At 44.0% G+C, this 22,572-nt stretch overlaps 1 protein-coding gene across 2 annotated transcripts in view; it reads left to right on the top strand.

Moving 5' to 3' along the window:
• The window catches only part of LOC109894926 (semaphorin-4C-like), a 115,509-nt gene that overhangs the window by 46,985 nt on the left and 45,952 nt on the right, over positions 1–22,572 (top strand). The window lies entirely within an intron of this gene.

Here is a 22,572-nt window from a genome sequence, read left to right as displayed (position 1 = left end):
TTAGGCTATACAGCCCATCCCTCTCAGTTAAAGGAAAATAAATATAAATTGGACGGCTATAATGACCTTTAGGGGGTGGGTCTCTGGATATCGGCTATATGTCGTCTTACCTCCTTTAGTAATGGCATTAATCGCATTTAGTCATTGGTCTGTTTCTCATTGGCCAGGATTGTCTTTCAAAAAACGTTTTGCCTCTTCGGGAGTTTTCAAGTGCCGCAAGGCTCCCTGGTGAAGAATCCTGAGCGCGTTTGGGTATTTGAATCCCCTGAAGATGCCTCGGTCAATGGAGTATTTCTTCACTTCGTCAAATTCTCGGCGCTTTCGGCGTATTCCAGCTGACAGGTCCTGGTGTAAAGCGAGTTTGGCGTTTCCCACTGTGATGGTGTTGTTTTTCGCCGCCTGTAGGACTTGTTCCTTGTCGGTGAATCTCAGGAAACGTATGGTGGTTGGGCGCGGTGGTTGTCTGGCTGCTGGTGGGGGCCTCAGTGCTCGGTGAGCTCTCTCGAGTTCTATGGGCCTGTCGGTGGACATGTGGAGCCACTCGGGAAGTTTGTCTTGCAGGTAGCGGATCAGTGGCATGTTTCCCTCTTCTTTTTCGCCCAGATTTGAATAGAACACAATTATTCCTTCGCCCCCTGTTTTGGGGCTGTAGCTGGGCAACACAGACTTTCAACTCCCTCCAAAGATTTTCTATGGGGTTGAGATCTAGAGACTGGCTAGGCCACTCCAGGACCTTGAAATGCTTCTTACGAAGCCACTCCTTCGTTGCCCGGGCGGTGTGTTTGGGATCATTGTCATGCTGAAAGACCCAGCCACGTTTCATCTTCAATGCCCTTGCTGATAGAAGGAGGTTTTCACTAAAAATCTCATGATACATGGCCCCATTCATTCTTTCCTTTACATTCTTTCCTGATTCTTTCCTGATCAGTCGTCCTGGTCCCTTTGCAGAAAAACAGCCCCAAAGCATGATGTTTCCACCCCCATGCTTCACAGTAGGTATGGTGTTCTTTGGATGCAACTCAGCATTCTTTGTCCTCCAAACACGACGAGTTGAGTTTTTACGAAAAAGTTCTATTTTGGTTTCATTTGACCATATGACATTCTCCCAATCTTCTTCTGGATCATCCAAATGCTCTCTAGCAAACTTCAGACGGGCCTGGACATGTACTGGCTTAAGCAGGGGGAGTCTGGCACTGCAGGATTTGAGTCCCTGGCGGCGTAGTGTGTTACTGATGGTAGGCTTTGTTAATTTGGTCCCAGCTCTCTGCAGGTCATTCACTAGGTCCCCCCGTGTGGTTCTGGCATTTTTGCTCACCGTTCTTGTGATCATTTTGACCCCACGGGGTGAGATCTTGCGTGGAGCCCCAGATCGATGGAGATTATCAGTGGTCTTGTATGTCTTCCATTTCCTAAAAATTGCTCCCACAGTTGATTTCTTCAAACCAAGCTGCTTACCTATTGCAGATTCAGTCTTCCCAGCCTGGTGCAGGTCTACAATTTTGTTTCTGGTGTATTTTGACAGCTCTTTGGACATGGCCATAGTGGAGTTTGGAGTGTGACTGTTTGAGATGTCAGGTGTCTTTTATACTGATAACAAGTTCAAACAGGTGCCATTAATACAGGTAACGAGTGGAGAACAGAGGAGCCTCTTAAAGAAGAAGTTACAGGTCTGTGAGAGCCAGAAATCTTGCTTGTTTGTAGGTGACCAAATACTATTATTTTCCACCATAATTTGCAAATAAATTCATTAAAAATCCTACAATGTGATTCCCTGGATTTTTTTTCTTCTCATTTTGTCTGTCATAGTTGAAGTGTACCTATGATGAAAATTACAGGCCTCTCTCATCTTTTTAAGTGGGAGAACTTGCACAATTGGTGGCTGACTAAATACTTTTTTGCCCCACTGTACTTCCACTCAATCTGATCAAACACCTTCTCCGCATGAAGAGCTATTACCACTGCCTCAACCTTGTGATCGTGATACATTACGTTGAAAAGGCGTCTCAAATTGTAGTATATATGTCGGCCTGGGATAAAACCTGTCTGGTCAGGGTGTATGATGTCGGAAATATATGTTTTCAATCGGTTTGCCAATATCTTTGTCAACGCCTTGTTTTCTATGGGGAGTAACGACACGGGGCGATAAGACGACATCTCCATGGAATCTCTATCTTTTTTCAAGATCAGTGCTATTGTAGCCTCATACAGTGTTTGCGGGAGTTTGGCATTTTCTTTGGATTGTTTAAACATTCGCAACATAAGTGGAGATCGACTGGCGCAGTACTTTTTATAGAATTCTATTACATATCCATCGGGCCCAGGGGCCTTGCTGTTTGGAAATTGTGCTATCGCTGTGTTAATTTCCTCTAAAGTTATCCCTGCATCGAGTGCAGCAGCTGCCCCCCTGTCTAGTTTAGGAAGTTCACATTCAGCAAGAAAGCGTTCCATAGTTTGTGAATCAGTAGCAAACTAGCAAGTAAAGAGCCCACCCATTTCGAAAGGATGGTAATTGTATTCATATTTCAACTTTGTGATCTTCTCAAGGACTGTATACGAGGAATTCGTCCTAAAAACGTTCTCCTGTTCCCCTAACTCTCTTTCAATTTCTCTCAGCCTAGTATTGGTGTGTTTCTTCCTCTCTGATGTATAAGAAATAATGTAACCTCTAATCACAGCCTTTAGAGATTCCTAAAGCGTGGAGTCGTCAACATCCCCCATGTCGTTAGTTCCGAGGAAAAAGGCAATCTGCTCCTTCAAATACTGACAAAAAGCCTCATCTTTCAGCAGGTATGCGTCTAAGCGCCACGGTTGCCGACCTGTCGACATATTGTCGAGTTTCAGCACCATGGACACAGGAGAGTGGTCCGTAATTAGAATAGGGTGATAGGTAACCGACTCAGCTGCTGAAATTAGTTTGGAGTCCAACAAAAAATAGTCAAATCTGGAATATGATTTATGAACTGATGAAAAGAAAGAATAATCCCTGTCTGTTGGGTGCGTCAGTCTCCAAATATCGACAATGTTAAGGTTAGTCATCAATGTATTTAGACAGACATTGGCATTTGATTGTTGACGTGACCTTGATAGCTGTTTATCTAAAAGAGTCCCCTCCAACAATAACACTTGTATTCGAGATATTTGGTATGTCCTTAAATACCCTTTGAAAAAATAATGGATCATCAAAGTTGGGTCCATACAAATTGACCAAGGTTACTGGTTTCGAATTCAGTGTACCAGCCACATTAATATACCGACCATTAGGATCTGAAATCGAGGATGAGTAAACAAAAGGAATGTTTTTCCTTATCAGGATTGCTACCCCTCTCGCTTTTGCATCAAAGTTAGACTGGTATATCTGACCGATCCAGCCGACTCGTAGCTTGGCCTGAGGGGAGTGTTTAATATGAGTTTCTTGAAGAAGCACTATGTCAGCACCCAGTGATTTAAGATGAGAAAAACCCTTAGCTCGTTTCACGACATGCCCTAAGCCATTACAGTTCCAGCTGACTATCTTTATTCCACCTGGTCTACTCTGTGCTCGGTCACTATGTGGCATTTCTTATTTTAGAGCAAATTGTGGCTGTCATACAAAACCCAGAAGAAAAACGTCCCGCCGTGCGGGAGCTTGTCATGCCACCTGTACTAATGAATGTGAACATAAAACACAGACCCCATCCTCCCTCCCGTCCCTTTACTGAGTGACTTCCCCAAACGAAGCACTCCTTGGCTACCACACAAACCTTAGGGTGTCTAGACATACAGCTTGAACTAACTCGTCGTCTATAGATGCTGCGCATATAAACAAATATTAAATAACACTTAACACTTAACTCTCACGTTAGGGGGTGAGTGGCTCTAAAACATGATATGCTAAACAATGCTGATCTTCTGATCCAAAAGACATAGCCAGGAAACTCAAACACATTCTTGGCCTGTATTTGGTCATTTAGCCGGCTGACACAGCCGTTCTGTATCCTCAGCCAGGGAGCTTGCTTGACAAGAACAGATCGGCCTCTTTTGGGTTGTCAAATGTACGTGTTGATCCCTCGACTGTCACCTTAAACCGGGCTGGGAAGAGGAATCCATATCGGATGTTGGCCGCCCTGCATTTGTTGCGTACCTCATCATACTCTTTCCGTTGGTTCCTCACCTCCAAGGTAAAATCTGGGTAGAAAGGCACCCTGGCTCCATTGAAGTTTTAAGGGGGAACTTTTGGCTAGCCAGCTTGAGGATGAGATCCCTGGTCTGGGGATAGTGCAGCCGTACAATGAATGGCCTTGGGGCCTCGCCCTGGGCCGGCTTCGTTGCCTGTGATATCAGCCAACCTTGTGTCCACCTTCTTGCTTAGTGAGTTTATGGCAGCCAGTATGTCACTTTGAGTAGGCTCTGTGGGGAACTCTTGGAAGCTAGCCTCTTCAGCTAACTCCTCGTGGGTCGGCGACGTTGAAATTGGTTCGTTGTCTATCATTCAAATGATCTTGTTTAGTTCCCCCTTTTCTGGTGCCTTTTCCCTTTGTCATATTGCCAAGTTATAGGTTGTGAGAAGTTAAGATAAATATTAGCAAAGCACGTCTACTCCATAGCACGCTCTCTAGCGCCCCCTACCCCCACGATCTGTTTTTTTTTTCAATTTAATTTTACTGCTTGCATCAGTTACTTGATGTGGAACAGAGTTCTATGTAGTCATGGCTCTATTTAGTACTCCCATAGTCTGTTCTTGACTTGGGGATTGTCTGTTCTTGACTTGGAGACCTCTGGTGGCATGTCTTGTGGGATATGCATGGGTGTCCGAGCTGTGTGCCAGTAGTTCAAACAGACAGCTCAGTGCATTCAACATTTAATTTTTAATATTACCTTTATTTTACTAGGCAAGTCAGTTAAGAACAAATTCTTATTTTCAATGACGGCCTAGGAACAGTGGGTTAACTGCCTGTTCAGGGGCAGAACAACAGATTTTGTACCTTGTCAGCTCGGGGATTTGAACTTGCAACCTTTCGGTTACTAGTCCAATGCTCTAACCACGAGGCTACCCTGCTGCCCCAAATGTCAAAACCCCTCACAAATACCTGTGATGGCACACTGTGGTATTTCACCCAATAGATTTAGGAGTTTATCAAAATATATATCTTTTTTTCAAATTCTTTGTAGGTCAGTGTAATCTGAAGGAAATATGTGTCTCTAATATGGTCATACATTTGGCAGGAGGTTAGGAAGTGCAGCTCAGTTTTCACCTAATTTTGTGGGCAGTGTGCACATGGCCTGTGTTCTCTTGAGAGCCAAGTCTGCCTACGGTGGCCTTTCTCAATAGCAAAGCTATGCTCACTGAGTCTATACATAGTCAAAGCTTTCCTTAATTTTGGGTCAGTCACAGTGGTCAGGTATTCTGCCACTGTACTAGTTTGCTCTGTTTTTTTGGTAAATTCTTTCTAATATGTCAAATAATTATATTTTTTGTTTTCTCATGACTTGGTTGGGACTAATTGTGTTGCTGTCCCGGGGCTCCCAGGGCTCTGTGGGGTCTGTTTGTGTTTGTGAACAGAGCCCCTGGACTCTTCTCCAGGTTCATCTCTCTGTAGGTGATGGCTTTGTTATGGAAGGTTTGGAATTGCTTCCTTTTAGGTGGTTGTAGAATTTAACAGCTCTTTTCTGGATTTTGATAATTAGCGGGTATCGGCCTAGTTCTGCTCTGCATGCATTATTTGGTGTTTTACGTTGTTATGCAGTTATTGCAGAATTCTGTTATTGCAGAATTATGCATGCAGTCTCAATTTGTTGTTTGTTCCATTTTGTGAGTTCTTGGTTGGTGAGAGGACCCCAGATCTCACAACCATGAAGGGCAATGGGTTCTGTAACTTGATTGAAGTACTTTTTGTCAGATCCTAATTGGGATGTCGAATTTTATGTTCCTTTTGATGGCATAGAAGGCCCTTCTTGCCTTGTCTCTCAGATCGTTCACAGCTTTGTGGAAGTTCCCTGTGGTGCTGATGTTTAGGCCGAGGTAGGTATAGTTTTTTGTGTGCTCTAGGGAAACGATGTCTAGGTGGAATTTGTACTTTTGGTCTGGCAATTGGACTTCTCTCTCTCTCTTTTCTCTCTCTCTCTCTCTTTCTCTCTCCCTCTCTCTCAGTTGGGAGATATTGGTTGCTGATCATAAATAGCTATTCACTGACAAGATTCCCTTTTGAATGCTGAGATGGCTGGGGGAAGGGAAGAGTAGAAGACAGGAGGAGGGTAAAACAGAGATAAAGAGGAGAGGTATGGGGGTAGAAGAAGAGAAAACAGGAAAAGAGGAGAGGTATGGGGTAGAAGAAGAGAAAGCAGAAAAAGAGGAGAGATATGGGGGTAGAAGAAGAGAAAGCAGGAAAAGAGGAGAGGTATGGGGGTAGAAGAAGAGAAAGCAGGAAAAGAGGAGGGGTATGGGGGTAGAAGAAGAGAAAGCAGGAAAAGAGGAGGGGTATGGGGGTAGAAGAAGAGAAAGCAGGAAAAGAGGAGGGGTATGGGGGTAGACCAAGAGAAAGCAGGAAAAGAGGAGAGGTATGGGGTAGAAGAAGAGAAAGCAGGAAAAGAGGAGGGGTATGGGGGTAGAAGCAGAGAAAGCAGGAAAAGAGGAGGGGTATGGGGGTAGAAGCAGAGAAAGCAGGAAAAGGGGAGGGGTATGGGGGTAGAAGAAGAGAAAGCAGGAAAAGAGGAGGGGTATGGGGGTAGAAGAAGAGAAAGCAGGAAAAGAGGAGGGGTATGGGGGTAGAAGAAGAGAAAGCAGGAAAAGAGGAGGGGTATGGGGGTAGAAGAAGAGAAAGCAGGAAAAGAGGAGGGGTATGGGGGTAGAAGAAGAGAAAGCAGGAAAAGAGGAGGGGTATGGGGGTAGAAGAAGAGAAAGCAGGAAAGGGGGAGGGGTATGGGGGTAGAAGAAGAGAAAGCAGGAAAAGAGGAGAGGTATGGGGGTAGAAGAAGAGAAAGCAGGAAAAGAGGAGGGGTATGGGGGTAGAAGAAGAGAAAGCAGGAAAAGAGGAGAGGTATGGGGGTAGAAGAAGAGAAAGCAGGAAAAGAGGAGGGGTATGGGGGTAGAAGAAGAGAAAGCAGGAAAGGGGGAGGGGTATGGGGGTAGAAGAAGAGAAAGCAGGAAAAGAGGAGAGGTATGGGGGTAGAAGAAGAGAAAGCAGGAAAAGAGGAGGGGTATGGGGGTAGAAGAAGAGAAAGCAGGAAAAGAGGAGAGGTATGGGGGTAGAAGAAGAGAAAGCAGGAAAAGAGGAGAGGTATGGGGTAGAAGAAGAGAAAGCAGGAAAAGAGGAGGGGTATGGGGTAGAAGCAGAGAAAGCAGGAAAAGGGGAGGGGTATGGGGTAGAAGAAGAGAAAGCAGGAAAAGAGGAGAGGTATGGGGTAGAAGAAGAGAAAGCAGGAAAAGAGGAGGGGTATGGGGGTAGAAGAAGAGAAAGCAGGAAAAGGGGAGAGGTATGGGGGTAGAAGAAGAGAAAGCAGGAAAAGAGGAGGGGTATGGGGGTAGACCAAGAGAAAGCAGGAAAAGAGGAGAGGTATGTGGGTAGACGAAGAGAAAGCAGGAAAAGAGGAGAGGTATGGGGGTAGAAGAAGAGAAAGCAGGAAAAGAGGAGGGGTATGGGGTAGAAGAAGAGAAAGCAGGAAAAGAGGAGAGGTATGGGGGTAGAAGAAGAGAAAGCAGGAAAAGAGGAGGGGTATGGGGTAGAAGAAGAGAAAGCAGGAAAAGAGGAGAGGTATGGGGGTAGAAGAAGAGAAAGCAGGAAAAGAGGAGGGGTATGGGGGTAGAAGAAGAGAAAGCAGGAAAAGAGGAGGGGTATGGGGGTAGAAGCAGAGAAAGCAGGAAAAGAGGAGGGGTATGGGGGTAGAAGCAGAGAAAGCAGGAAAAGGGGAGGGGTATGGGGGTAGAAGAAGAGAAAGCAGGAAAAGAGGAGGGGTATGGGGGTAGAAGAAGAGAAAGCAGGAAAAGAGGAGGGGTATGGGGGTAGAAGAAGAGAAAGCAGGAAAAGAGGAGGGGTATGGGGGTAGAAGAAGAGAAAGCAGGAAAAGAGGAGGGGTATGGGGGTAGAAGAAGAGAAAGCAGGAAAAGAGGAGGGGTATGGGGGTAGAAGAAGAGAAAGCAGGAAAGGGGGAGGGGTATGGGGGTAGAAGAAGAGAAAGCAGGAAAAGAGGAGAGGTATGGGGTAGAAGAAGAGAAAGCAGGAAAAGAGGAGGGGTATGGGGGTAGAAGAAGAGAAAGCAGGAAAAGAGGAGAGGTATGGGGGTAGAAGAAGAGAAAGCAGGAAAAGAGGAGAGGTATGGGGTAGAAGAAGAGAAAGCAGGAAAAGAGGAGGGGTATGGGGTAGAAGCAGAGAAAGCAGGAAAAGGGGAGGGGTATGGGGTAGAAGAAGAGAAAGCAGGAAAAGAGGAGAGGTATGGGGTAGAAGAAGAGAAAGCAGGAAAAGAGGAGGGGTATGGGGGTAGAAGAAGAGAAAGCAGGAAAAGAGGAGGGGTATGGGGGTAGACCAAGAGAAAGCAGGAAAAGGGGAGAGGTATGGGGGTAGAAGAAGAGAAAGCAGGAAAAGAGGAGGGGTATGGGGGTAGACCAAGAGAAAGCAGGAAAAGAGGAGAGGTATGTGGGTAGACGAAGAGAAAGCAGGAAAAGAGGAGGGGTATGGGGGTAGAAGAAGAGAAAGCAGGAAAAGAGGAGAGGTATGGGGTAGAAGAAGAGAAAGCAGGAAAAGAGGAGGGGTATGGGGGTAGAAGAAGAGAAAGCAGGAAAAGAGGAGAGGTATGGGGTAGAAGAAGAGAAAGCAGGAAAAGAGGAGGGGTATGGGGGTAGAAGAAGAGAAAGCAGGAAAAGAGGAGAGGTATGGAGTAGAAGAAGAGAAAGCAGGAAAAGAGGAGGGGTATGGGGGTAGAAGAAGAGAAAGCAGGAAAAGAGGAGGGGTATGGGGGTAGAAGAAGAGAAAGCAGGAAAAGAGGAGGGTGGTTGAGAGAGAGTGGAATACACTATAGGGAAGAGACAACTTGTGAGACAATATTTATGACCGACAAATAGAAACAAAGGAACACACTCAGACACATTACACACACACACACACACACACAATCTCACTCAGCCCATCATCCTGATAATGAGAGTAACCAGGAACTGTATCCCTCCCTCCCTCTATGGTGGGTGTGAGCCAGCAGCAGATATGTTCGCTCTTATCTTCCGTCTTATCTTCCCGTAAGACCGCTTCGCCTCACCACCCCATTTCCTCACCCCCCCACCCCCCCTCTCAGCTCATTGATCAGGGGAACATGTTAGACAGAGCAAGCCAGGGGAACATGTTAGACAGAGCAAGCCAGGCTCACTTAATGTAAAGCAAGGTAATACCAGAGTGAAACCGAGCACTGATGCAGCCTCTCGGCTCCTAGCACCATTTCCCCTTAATGGATTCAAAAAGGAGCTCAAATCGTATGACAGCTAACTCAGTCTCCACGCTCTCTACCTTTTCTGTTCGCTCTTCTCTTTATTTCAGTTTTCCCTTCTCTCTCTCTTTCCATTCTATTCCCCTCCCTCTCTATATATCCATCTCTCCTTCGTATATAATTATCGCTTCTCTCAATCTCTCCTCCTCTCCCATCCCTCTCTCACCTCTCCTCTCTCTCTCCTCCCTCCTCCCTTTTCAATCTCCTTCTTTCTCTTAGAAAGTCCTGCTAGGCTTAACCTTTCTCACTGAGTCCCCTGGTCCCTGTCTGTGAGGGAGAGGGCTCTGCACTGGGCTCAGTAGGACCCTGGTCCCTGCCTGTGAGGGAGAGGGGTCTGCACTGGGCTCAGTAGGACCATGGTCCCTGTCTGTGAGAGAGAGGGCTCTGCACTGGGCTCAGTAGGACCCTGGTCCCTGCCTGTGAGGGAGAGGGGTCTGCATTGGGCTCAGTAGGACCCTGGTCCCTGCCTGTGAGAGAGAGGGCTCTGCACTGGGCTCAGTAGGACCCTGGTCCCTGCCTGTGAGAGAGAGGGCTCTGCACTGGGCTCAGTAGGACCCTGGTCCCTGTCTGTGAGAGAGAGGGCTCTGCACTGGGCTCAGTAGGACCCTGGTCCCTGTCTGTGAGAGAGAGGGCTCTGCACTGGACACAGTATGAGCTGGGCCTAGCAGTCAGGTGGGGAGGAGGAGAGAGTGGTGGGGAGGTATGGAGGAAGAGAGGGAGGATGAGTAGGGGGCTAAAGTACAATTATCCCCCTAGCAGCTGGGTGGGCGGTCTCCTCCTATAGAGCCAGAGAGCAGAACAGAGCACAACAACACTGTTATCTCCACTCTTCCTTCTCTACTCTCTCAATTAAATAAGGCAATATTCAAATGCCTGCTGGCGTGGATACAGTCATTCATATTAGGTAGGACTTGTGTATTCTGTTTTGATTCGGCCCTGAAGTACAAAATTGAAAAACAACTTTTAATGAGCTTAAAAGAATGTGGGAAAAAATTGTGTATTTTTGGTTTAAATCTGTTTTTTATGTCTCAGAAAGAAAGTATGACTAGTATGGTTTGTGCTTCTATTTGATGTTTGATGATAGGTAGGCGATGCGTTGGTGTGTGATGAGCATATTGTGTACATGTTTTTCTGTTGTGTTCTGTCAGAGCCAGATGTGTGTCTATGCATACTCTATCTGTTTGTCTCATAATGAGGGGTTAGTGAGTGTGAGGGATGCAGCAGATGTGTGTGTGTGTGGTGTGTTTGCTTGTGAAGCTCTCACACGTGGTTATGCTGGCTGGTGTTAATGAGCGAGTACAATGCCTGCAGCACAGACGATCGAGCGGTGAAATCACACACACACACACAGAGAGAGAGCGATTCAAAGGCAGGTCAGGGTGCAACATGCACGTGATCTTCCGCAGGTCTCTCCACGCTCATGCATGCTCATCACAAACAGCAGTGTCTGTAAATGACTGCCAGCACAAGGTCAGAGAGAGTTCAACAGGTACTGTAGATATACCCCAGGGGCAGCAACATAGGAGATGTAGAGAAACAGAGACAGAGTCTGACAGAGACAGTCTTGACAGAGAAACAGATAGAGACAGTATGTGTGAGAGAAACAGATAGACAGACAGAGACAGTATGTGTGAGAGAAACAGTTAGAGACATTATGTGTGAGAGAAACAGACAGAGACAGTGTGTGTGAGAGAAACAGACAGAGAGAAAGACAGAGACCGTATGTATGAGCGAGACAGACAGAGAGACAGACAGACAGAGACAGTATGTATGAGCGAGAGAGACAGAGAGAGACAGTATGTATGAGCGAGACAGACAGAGACAGTATGTATGAGCGAGACAGTTACAGACAGAGAGACAGACAGAGACAGTATGTATGAGTGAGACAGACAGAGACAGTATATATGAGCGAGACAGTTACAGACAGAGACAGTATGTATGAGCGAGACAGACAGAGACAGTATATATGAGCGAGACAGTTACAGACAGAGACAGTATGTATGAGCGAGACAGTTACAGACAGACAGACAGACAGACAGACAGACAGACAGACAGACAGACAGACAGACAGACAGACAGACAGACAGACAGACAGACAGACAGACAGACAGACAGACAGACAGACAGACAGACAGACAGACAGACAGACAGACAGACAGACAGACAGACAGACAGACAGACAGACAGACAGACAGACAGACAGACAGACAGACAGACAGACAGACAGACAGACAGACAGACAGACAGACAGACCGACAGACAGACAGAGACAGTATATATGAGTGAGACAGTTACAGACAGAGAGACAGACAGAGACCGTATATATGAGTGAGACAGTTACAGACAGAGAGACAGACAGAGACAGTATGTATGAGCGAGACAGACAGAGACAGTATGTATGAGCGAGACCGTTACAGACAGACAGACAGACAGAGACAGTATGTATGAGCGAGACAGACAGAGACAGTATGTGTGAGCGAGACAGACAGAGAGACAGACAGAGACAGTATGTGTGAGCGAGACAGACAGAGACAGGTTGTGTGAGCGAGACAGACAGAGATAGTATGTGTGAGCGAGACAGACAGAGAGACAGACAGAGACAGTATGTGTGAGCGAGACAGACAGAGACAGGTTGTGTGAGCGAGACAGACAGAGACAGGTTGTGTGAGCGAGACAAACAGAGAGACAGACAGACCGAGACAGTATGTGTGAGCGAGACAGACAGAGAGACAGACAGTATGTGTGAGCGAGACAGACAGAGAGACAGTATGTATGAGCGAGACAGACAGAGATAGGTTGTGTGAGCGAGACAGACAGAGAGACAGACAGAGACAGAGATTGCGCGTGTGTCTGTGTATCAATAAGCTATCCACTCTGAGCCAGATGGATTTCTAGTAGTCTGGTTAACTCCTGTGTGATTGAAATGAGCTGAGCTGTGCTCTGGTCACAGGGCGGTTTGATCCATTTCAGCTCTAATGACGGCCAGCCGTTGGCCTGATGGAACAGATCAAGGCCTTGATCAAGGTATTATTATTATGGCCGCGGGATGGCTGGAGCACTGAGGCATGGAGAGCCCTGGAGGGCTGGGTAGTGGTGGGCCATCTCCGGGGACTGTCTGCTACAGTAGAGCCCCCCCCCCCCCACCCAGGGGAGGGGGGGGCTCTACTGTAGCAGACAGTCCCTGGAGGATTCCTAGGAGGATGAGGGCCTGGGGACACTGATCTGAAGTACAGTAGCTAGGCTAGCTACAGTTGAAGTCGGAAGTTTACATACACTTAGGTTGGAGTCATTAAAACTCGTTTTTCAACCACTCCACAAATTTCTTGTTAACAGACTATAGTTTTGGCAAGTCGGTTAGGACATCTACTTTGTGCATGACAAGTCATTTTCCAACAATTGTTTACAGACAAATTATTTCACTTATAATTCACTGTGTCACAATTCCAGTGGGTCAGAAGTTTACATACTCTAAGTTGACTGTGCCTTTAAACAGCTTGGAAAAATCCAGAATGATGTCATGGCTGATGATGTCAATGATGTCATGGCTTTAGAAGCTTCTGTTAGGCTAATTGACATAATTTGAGTCAATTGGAGGTGTACCTGTGGATGTTTTTCAAGGCCTACCTTCAAACTCAGTGCCTCTTTGCTTGACATCATGGAAAAATCAAAAGAAATCAGCCAAGACCTTGGAAAAAAATGGTTGACCTCCACAAGTCTGGTTCATCCTTAGGAGCAATTTCCAAACGCCTGAAGGTACCACGTTCATCTGTACAAACAATAGTACACAAGTATAAACACCATGGGACCACGCAGCCATCACACCACTCAGGAAGGAGACACGTTCTGTCTCCTAGAGATGAACGTACTTTGGTGAGAAAAGTGCAAATCAATCCCAGAACAACAGCAAAGGACCTTGTGAAGATGCTGTAGGAAACATGTACAAAAGTATCTATATCCACAGTAGAACAAGTCCTATATCGACATAACCTGAAAGGCCACTCAGCAAGGAAGAAGCCATTGCTCCAAAACCGCCATAAAAAAAGCCAGACTAGGTTTGCAACTGCACATGGGGACAAAGATCGTACTTTTTGGAGAAATGTCCTCTGGTCTGATGAAACAAAAATAGAATTGTTTGGTCATAATGACCATCCCAACCGTGAAGCACGGTGGTGGTAGCATCATGTTGTGGGGGTGCTTTGCTGCAGGAGGGACTAGTGCACTTCACAAAATAGATGGCATCATGAGGTAGGAAAATGATGTGGATGTATTGAAGCAACATCTCAAGACATCAGTCAGGAAGTTAAAGCTTGGTCGCAAATGAGTCTTCCAAATGGATAATGACCGCAAACATACTTCCAAAGTTGTGGCAAAATGGCTTAAGGACAACAAAGTCAAGGTATTGGAGTGGCCATCACAAAGCCCTGACCTCAATCCTGTAGAAAATTTGTGGGCAGAACTGAAAAAGCATGTGCGAGGAGGCTTACAAACCTGACTCAGTTACACCAGTTCTGTCAGGAGGAATGGGCAAAAATTCCCCCAACTTATTGTGGGAAGCTTGTGGTAGGCTACCTGAAACATTTGACCAAAGTTCAACAATTTAAAGACAATGCTACCAAATACTAATTGAGTGTATGTAAACTTCTGACCCACTGGAAATGTGGTGAAATAAATCAATGCTGAATTATTCTGACATTTCACATTCTTTAAACAAAGTGGTGATCGTAACTGACCTAAGACAGGGAATTTTTACTAGGATTAAATGTCAGGAATTGTGAAAAACTGAGTTTAAATGTATTTGGCTAAGGTGTATGTAAACTTCTGACTTCAACTGTATATAGTGATATACCTTATGTCTGGTAGGGGACAGGGCTGTGGTTTCTTACAGAGTTTTCGATTGTTGACTGGTCATTAGGGTTGGATTACATGTATTTCACCAATGAGAATGTCCACATTGAAAAATAATTGGCAACGTTCAGGTCGTGGATTGAATTTCAATTCATCCCCTGAACTGTCTGAATAAAGAAATAGAATTGGCCCCAGCCCTGGTCAGTCAACTAGACCGTACATGATGTAGTAGAGATGAGTGGGCTTGTGTACAGGTACTGTAGTGACAGTATGGGGACATGAGCGATACATTGAGATGTTGGCAGGAAGTGTGTGTGTGTCTGTGGCTTGTGGAGATGGATGCTCTCCTCCCATGAGACACACACACGCCCAGCCTGCAGCTGATCAAACCCCCTTTCATTATCACGCTTTCATCTAAGCCTGCTCTCATACAAACTCTGCATAATCTGCCTGTACGTCACATACAAACGCATACACACACACACACACATCCAAGGACACAGTATTTCATGCTGTCTGGTAGATACAGCTCTTTAACACCCACGCTCACTTTGTCTTCAACACTATCTCTCACACACACAAGTACACTCAGCCATCAGCTGATGCTTTGTTCAGGACAGGACAAACAGTGTCAGAGCTGGGTCAAGGAGGACTGTTCATGTGCCAGCCTAGCAGGTCAGAATAAAGCAGTGCACCACGGCAGGTCATGACCTCTCACTTCCTGCTTGCTGTCTGGAGGGCTCTACTCACACGCAGCCCTCTGGTGTGTGGGTGGGTGGGTGGGTGTGTGTGTGTGTACTTGAATCCATGTGTGTTTGTGCTCAAGTTGATACACCTCTGCTACCCCTAGACAGTCTTTAAACTTCTTTGAGACTGAGTGGAAATGTTCCATAAAAGTTTCCTTAAGCTGTTTTTCTCATATCATGGAGGGTGTTTGATCCTGCTCCCTCAGAGAGAGAAAGGCAGGGAGGGATGGATGGAGAGAGTAGGACAGGGAGTGATGGAGAGAGAAGGGCAGGAAGGGAGGGAGGGAGAGAGAAGGGCAGGAAGGGAGGGAGAGAGAAGGGCAGGGAGGGAGGGAGGGGGAGAGAAGGGCAGGGAGGGAGAGGGAGAGAAGGGCAGGGATGGAGGGAGAGAGAAGGGCAGGAAGGGAGGGAGGGAGGGAGAGAGAAGGGTGGGAGGGAGGGAGGGGGAGAGACAAGGGCAGGGATGGAGGGAGAGAGAAGGGCAGGAAGGGAGGGAGGGGGAGAGAAGGGCAGGGAGGGAGGGAGGGAGGGAGAGAGAAGGGCAGAGAGGGAGGGGGAGAGAAGGGCAGGGAGGGAGGGAGAGAGAAGGGCAGGGAGGGAGGGAGAGAGAAGGGCAGGGAGGGGGAGAGAGGGAGAGAGTAGGACAGGGAGGGAGGGAGGGAGGGAGGGAGGGAGGGAGGGAGGGAGGGAGGGAGGGAGGGAGGGAGAGAGGGAGAGAGGGAGAGAGGGAGAGAGGGAGAGAGGGAGAGAGAGAGAGAGTAGGACAGGGAGGGAGGGAGGGAGGGAGGGAGGGAGGGAGGGAGGGAGGGAGGGAGGGAGAGAAACAAAGCGCTTTGACAGTGTGCTGCTGTATAGATGTATTTGTTTTGGGGTTGGAGAGACGAGGGGGAAGGTGTGGTTCTTTGTACATCCGTCCGGCGTGGCCTGCTCTACTCTAATGTAGTGGCACGTCACAGTCAGTGACCTCTCTCTGCCTAGACATCTGTGACTTCTGGAAAGATCATGGGTTCAAAGGTCACGATACCTCGTCACCAGCGATGAGAAGCGAGAAAGGAGGAAGCGATGAACAGGAAGTGAGGGCATGAGAAGGACAGAGGTTGACCAGAGAGATTGAAAACACTTAAGAATGGAGATTCCGCTCAGCTCACTTCCTATCCTAGGCGCCCCTCTTTCCTAATCCTAATCCTTTCCCGACCATCCATCCATCCCCATCGGAAGAAACATCGGTGTGTTTTCCCCCTGGGTGACTTGGCTGAAGCAGCAGAGTCAGAACATGTGCCTTTTTTCTCTCTCAACGTCAGACTAATTAGCTAGCGATTGTCGGAACACTGACTGATATTATTAGCCTGCCGTGTCGTTTCTAATTTGTTGAACGTCATTAGGCAGCCCAGTGAAAACAAGTCCCCACCACCAATCATTAAAAAAGGTGATTGGATACAGCCAGGAGGCCTGCCTGCCTGCCTGCCTGCCTGCCTGCCTGCCTGCCTGCCTGCCTGCCTGCCTGCCTGCCTGCCTGCCTGCCTGCCTGCCTGTCTGCCAGTTTTGAATTTGCGTGACAGGAAGTATAATTTATTCCGTGCATTTCAAATAAATTCCACTTAGTCATAGAACATGAGAGTTTCATTAAATCTCACTGGTAGTACTTCCAGATACCAACGAATATATAACTTTTCTCTGGAAACAGTGTTCATTAACTCTTTTAGCCTTAGTGCTTAGAATTGCCAATTATATTTTCACCAACCATTTCATTTGTTTGGCTTATTTTTGAAGGTTTTAGGGTCAACTTGAGGGTTAAACTAACGCATTCTAGAAAATGCAGTATTTCCCCCATATTTAACTAAATGTTTGTGATTAATGAAATATAATAACCTATAATATTCACATTCAGGTTTTGTTTTCCTTGATAATTTATTTAAAGATTTTTTCCTGAAAATCAGATGTGTCAACAGTATTTTATATACATGTATATAATGACGTGTTGGATGTTTTATGTACAAGATGTATATTTGATTAGACTACACCTAATATAGAATAGAAGAGACGTTTGAATTTAATTCTGAATTCAATTATATTTCCTTTAATTAAAATTCCAATTGCAATTCTGTATCCTGTTTACTAGTTCAATTCAAATTGAAGAATTTGATTGGAATTTGAGGCATTCTCAATTCAATTCTGAATTCAACACAATCCTGCTGTCTGCCTCCCTGTCTGCCTGCCTGTCTGCCTGCCTGTCTGTCTGGGAAATAGCTACAGTCATGACAGACATGTTTTGCAAAGCTTAGCAGTTCCCTGAGTTGGAATCTGCTATAGGCTTTTGAGGAGAGACACCCTGAGTCCACCCTCGCCCATCTCTCTACCCTCACCTCCCCCAGCTACAGTATGTTTACACAGGGCTAGTCCTCTTAATCCAACCTCCAGGATGCTCACTCAGTCAATGTCTTATCTCTCAGCAGAAAGAGTGAAAAAAAGAGGAGAGAATGCCATTTGAGATTTGAGGACACTCAGCAGCTTGGGAGATAATGTGAAGCCTTTCGCTGCTGGTTCCAGACACCCTCCATGTTTCTAAACACACAGGCTCTCTTTCTCTATTTCCCTCCTCTCTCTATCTCTCTCTCTCTCTCCATTCCTTCCTCCCCCTCTCTTCCTCTACTCAACCCTAAGCCAAAGGCCTCTCCATCGATCCAATAAAACCTGAAGTCAGAACTGTGAGCTGTAAGTCATCAAATAGTTTTATCCTGGCCCTCCACTAAGTCCAGTCATTTAAAGCACATTTAGATCATCTTGGACTTTCTCTGTGCGGCTGCTCTTTCTTTCCCAAAAACTAAATCAATAGAAGTCAGATTGGGTGCAGAATGTGCTGTACAGGCTTTGCATCTAAATTCACACCCCAGTCTCCTGAATGGCAAACTGGACACAAAGTCTGCCCATTAAAGCAGACATTTAAAATTCACGTAACATTTGGGGCTGACTTACATCGAGCAATAAAATGCATTGGCGCAGACAGACATCTCCAAGAGTAAACACAATTTGACATTTTATGCACATTTAGAAGTCAACCTTCTCAAATCAGCAAACAGCATCAAAGTGTTGATTTGGCTCTCTGATGGACACCAGCAGGTGTGTAATGACGATTCCACAGAAGGAGGGAAAGTGGGATACGTTTTATAGTCCTGTTGCATTTTGAGTGTTTTCAAACTGCGTCTGTGGTAATGTCTGTATTGTTAAACTCCATTATTAAAACAGGCTGCTGTTAGCATCGCCTGTCAAAGACAAAACAAGTTTGTTGTTTGACATAACCATTTAGGAGAATTATCATCAACTACATTGTGTGTTAAATTGTCCTTGCTTTGACATTCATTTTCTGTCTGGTTGACGGGCTGCCAACACACATTAACTTTGCTACCTGGTGTTTCAATGTAATAACTGTCTTTGAATTGGCTTGACAGAACTCTGATAAGATGTTTATTTTTCTTATGGATTGATTTATTTTCCTTTAATATTCCCCACAAACCCTACCACCCTTCCCCCAATTGGAGTAAATAAATAAACAATAACACTTAGGCTTCTTCCTTCAGTTTATACATATTATACACACTTTACAGACAATCTATTTTACAATAGTTATATTTAGTTTGTTTTTAGTCCTGACCTTCCTCTCTTTCTGATGTCCATCCAGTTTGATTTCTATTTGTAACTGTGCTATTTCACAAAAGTTCCGAACCTATATACATTTTACAGACTCCGACACAAGACACCCCCCCAACCCTCCCGTTTTGCCTCCGGAGTCCGCACCTTTAGGGGGGGGGGGGGTTACTGTCACGTCCTGACCATAGAGATCCCTTATTTTCTATGGTAGAGTAGGTCAGGGCGTGACTGGGGGTTAGTCTACTTTATTATTTCTATGTGGGGTTCTAGTTTTATTTTTCTTTGTTGGTGATTTTGTATGATTCCCAATTAGAGGTAGCTGGTAATCGTTGTCTCTAATTGGGGATCATATTTAGGGATCTTCTTTCCACTTGGTGGGATATTGTTTATGTGTCGTTGCATGTTAGCACTCCATTGTCGTCATGTTTCGTTTAGTCTTTGTTTGTTGTGTGGTTCACTTATTTCTAATAAAAGATGTGGTAATAATACACGTTGGTCCGAGTATGCTTCCAACGATCTTGACAACATTTGTTATCTTATTGTTATTAGTCCCACCCTTCAGCTCCATTCAACCCCTCCCATCTATCTCTTAACACCATCCATTTCAGATTTCTAAAACCTTTCCATTCTCCAAGTTCTACAGATTGTAAATTAAAGAAACATTTTTTCTAAAATAATTATTATATTATTAATCGATTGACTATGACTTTTCAAGTCACCCAGTATTGCTATTTGCAGCGTTAGTTCTAGGTAAATGTTGCAATTCTTCAGCCATTCCTGGACCTGTGACCAAAAACGAGCTACATATGGACAGGACCAAAATAAATTATCTAATGACTCTGCCTCCTCACAGCAAAATCTACAGGGCTGTGAAGATTGTGTCCCCCATATTAGAGGTCGACCGATTATGATTTTTCAATGGCGATACCGATTATTGGTGGACCAAAAAAAAAAGTGGATACCGCTTAATCTGCGATTTTTATTTATTTGTAATAATGACAATTACAACAATACTGGGTGAACACTTATTTTAACTTAACATCAATAAAATCAATACATCAATAAAAATACATTTAGCCTCAAATAAATAATGAAACATGTTCATTTTGGTTTAAATAATGCAAAAACAAAGTGTTGAAGAAGAAAGTAAAAGTGCAATATGTGCCATGTAAAAAAGCTAATGTTTAAATCGTCCCTAACAGATCCTAAATTGTCCCTAATTAATCGGCCATTCCGATTAATCGGTCGACCTCTACCCCATATGTATATATATATATATAACATTCTATTGGTTGCAAGAATTTTGTATAATAATTTAAATTGACAATCCAACATCGTCTTGTGTGTCAATTCATAAGCCATGTGCCATGGAATCGGTACATTGAAAAAATCTTCCCAATGATTTTGCAATTTATATGGCACAGCTGTCAATTTTTTGGTCCTTAAATGAAACTGGTAAATATTTTTATTTGTCACAATTTTCTACAACCATTTTTGGTCTTTAAAGCAGGTCCGACAGACAAGTTCCTTACTTTCCCCTCTTCCACTTGCCTCTTCTATTTTTGTGTTTATGCTGCAATTAGTTGGTTGTAATTTTGGATAGAGCAGACATTTCCATAAATCTGTGTTAGCTGCATGTGTGACATAACTTCACCAGTCCTATTTATGATATCATTAACAAAGATTATACTTTTTTTTAAATATTGAAAAACATGTTTTTTTTAATCAATTAGTATATTTGAGGTTAACCACAATATTTGTTGTTTTATTTGTTCTGTTTTTCAGGTGGATTAAACTGAATTTACAACCAACTTTCTAAGGCTTGTTTAAAAAATAACTATATTTTGGAGATGATTTCATTCTCAAATAACGAAAGTGAGCAGTTGTAATCTGAATAAAGGGGAAAAGGCCATTCTTGAACATAGGGTGAGACATTCTTACTAATTCACTAGAGAACCATTTTGGATTTAGGTATAACTTTTGTATGACTGATGCCTTTAGTAAGAGGTCTAATGCGTTAATATTTCATATTTTCTGCCCTCTGAATTCATATTCATTATATAAATAGGCCCTTTTAATTTTGTCTGACTTGCCATTCCAAATCAAATGGAATATTTTTTGTTCATATAATTTAGAAAGCAATTCACTAGGTGTAGGCAAAACCATAAGCCAATAGGTAAACTGTGATATGACTGATGAGTTTATCAGGGTGATTTTTCCACAAACAGACAGGTGTTTTCCTTTCCATGGTAGCAAGATCGTATCTATTTTTAACTTTCTATTAAAATATTTTGGAGTGAGATCATTTTTTTCTTTCGGGATATATATACCGAGTATGTCCACATCCACATACGTAATATAGTACACTTAATCATAATTTGGCTTTAATTCAGAGAGTTTCGCAAAAGTATCTAGATTCTCTATGAGGCTGTGGAGGGATTCTAATTGTGGTTTTAAAAGAAAACATGAATCATCAACGTACAATGACACCTTTGTTTTTAAGCCACGGATTTCTAATCCCTTGATATTATTGTTGGATCTAATTTTAACAGCTAACAATTCGATGGCCATAATAAATAAATATGCCGATAGTGGACAACCTTGTTTTACTCCTCTTGGCAGTTTAAAACTATCTAAGATGTATATTCCAGGAATTTATATATAAACTCCTGTCGTACTTTATCAAAAGCCTTTTCAATGTCAGCTATGAAAACTAGGCCTGGTTTCCCCGATATTTCATAGTGTTCTATTGTTTCCAGTACTTGTCTTATATTATCTACAATGTACCATCCATGTAAAAAAAACTGTCTGATTAGGTTGAATAATATCTGCCAAAATATTTTTTATTCTATGTGCCAAGCATTTAGCTAGAATTTGTGCATCACAACACTGAAGTGTAAGAGGCCTCCATTTTTTAAAATGGACTGGATCTTTATATATACCACTTGGATCCGGTTTCAGTAATAATGAAATCAGACCTTCCTGTTGCGTGTTGGATAATCTACAGTTTATATAGGCGTGGTTAAAACATACTAATATTGGTCCTCTGAGTATATCAACAAAAAGTTTGTTATACTTCTGCTGGTCTGCCTTCCAGCCCTGGAGTTTTCTTTAATTGCATCAAGAAGTTCCTCCTCTGTAATTTGGCCTTCACATGTGTCTTTCTGTACAGATGTTAATTTTACATTATTAATAGGGAAAAATCCATACAATTAGTTTCAGTTAGTGGAGATGGAGGAGACTGAAACTAAAACATAGTCTTAAAGTACTTTACTTCCTCTTTCAAATTATTGTTTGGTGAATCATGCGTGACTCCATTTGTAACAAGTTTCAATAAAACTTGTTACAAAGCATTTCTATGTTGAAGATTGAAAAATAATTTGGTGCATTTTCCCCCATATTCCATCCAGTTCACTTTATTTTTATAATATATTATACACTGGATCTTTCTTGAATAAGTTCCTCCATTTCTTTTTGTTTTTCCTCTGACTTATTATGTGCCTCTATGGTACAGTTTTTATTGCTATCTATCTGTACTGCTAGTTCTTCAATTTCCTTTGTTAATATGGACTCTTTTGATCTGAATTGCTTTTGTTTTTTAGATGAGTACTAAATTGCATGACCTCTAATGGCATATTTAAAAGTGTCCCGTACAATAAGGGGATTTGCTGTACCTTTGTTATGTCGGAAGAAAATCTGTTATAAATTATTCCGTCCTAGTTAAAAATAAGTTATCATCCTGTAGGCTTTGATGACATTTGCAATATCCTCGTCCACGTGGAGATTCTGTAAGAGTAATATATATGCCAATTATGTGATGGTCCGACCGCATTCGGTACCCTATCAACACTTTAACTTTTGGTGCCAGAGAGAATAACATAAGAAAGTA

Source organism: Oncorhynchus kisutch, linkage group LG8 (assembly GCF_002021735.2).
Source record: "Oncorhynchus kisutch isolate 150728-3 linkage group LG8, Okis_V2, whole genome shotgun sequence".
NCBI classification, from domain to species: Eukaryota; Metazoa; Chordata; class Actinopteri; order Salmoniformes; family Salmonidae; genus Oncorhynchus; species Oncorhynchus kisutch.
Note: the sequence above shows the minus strand (reverse complement) of the source record. Positions and strands in the feature narration are given on the sequence as shown.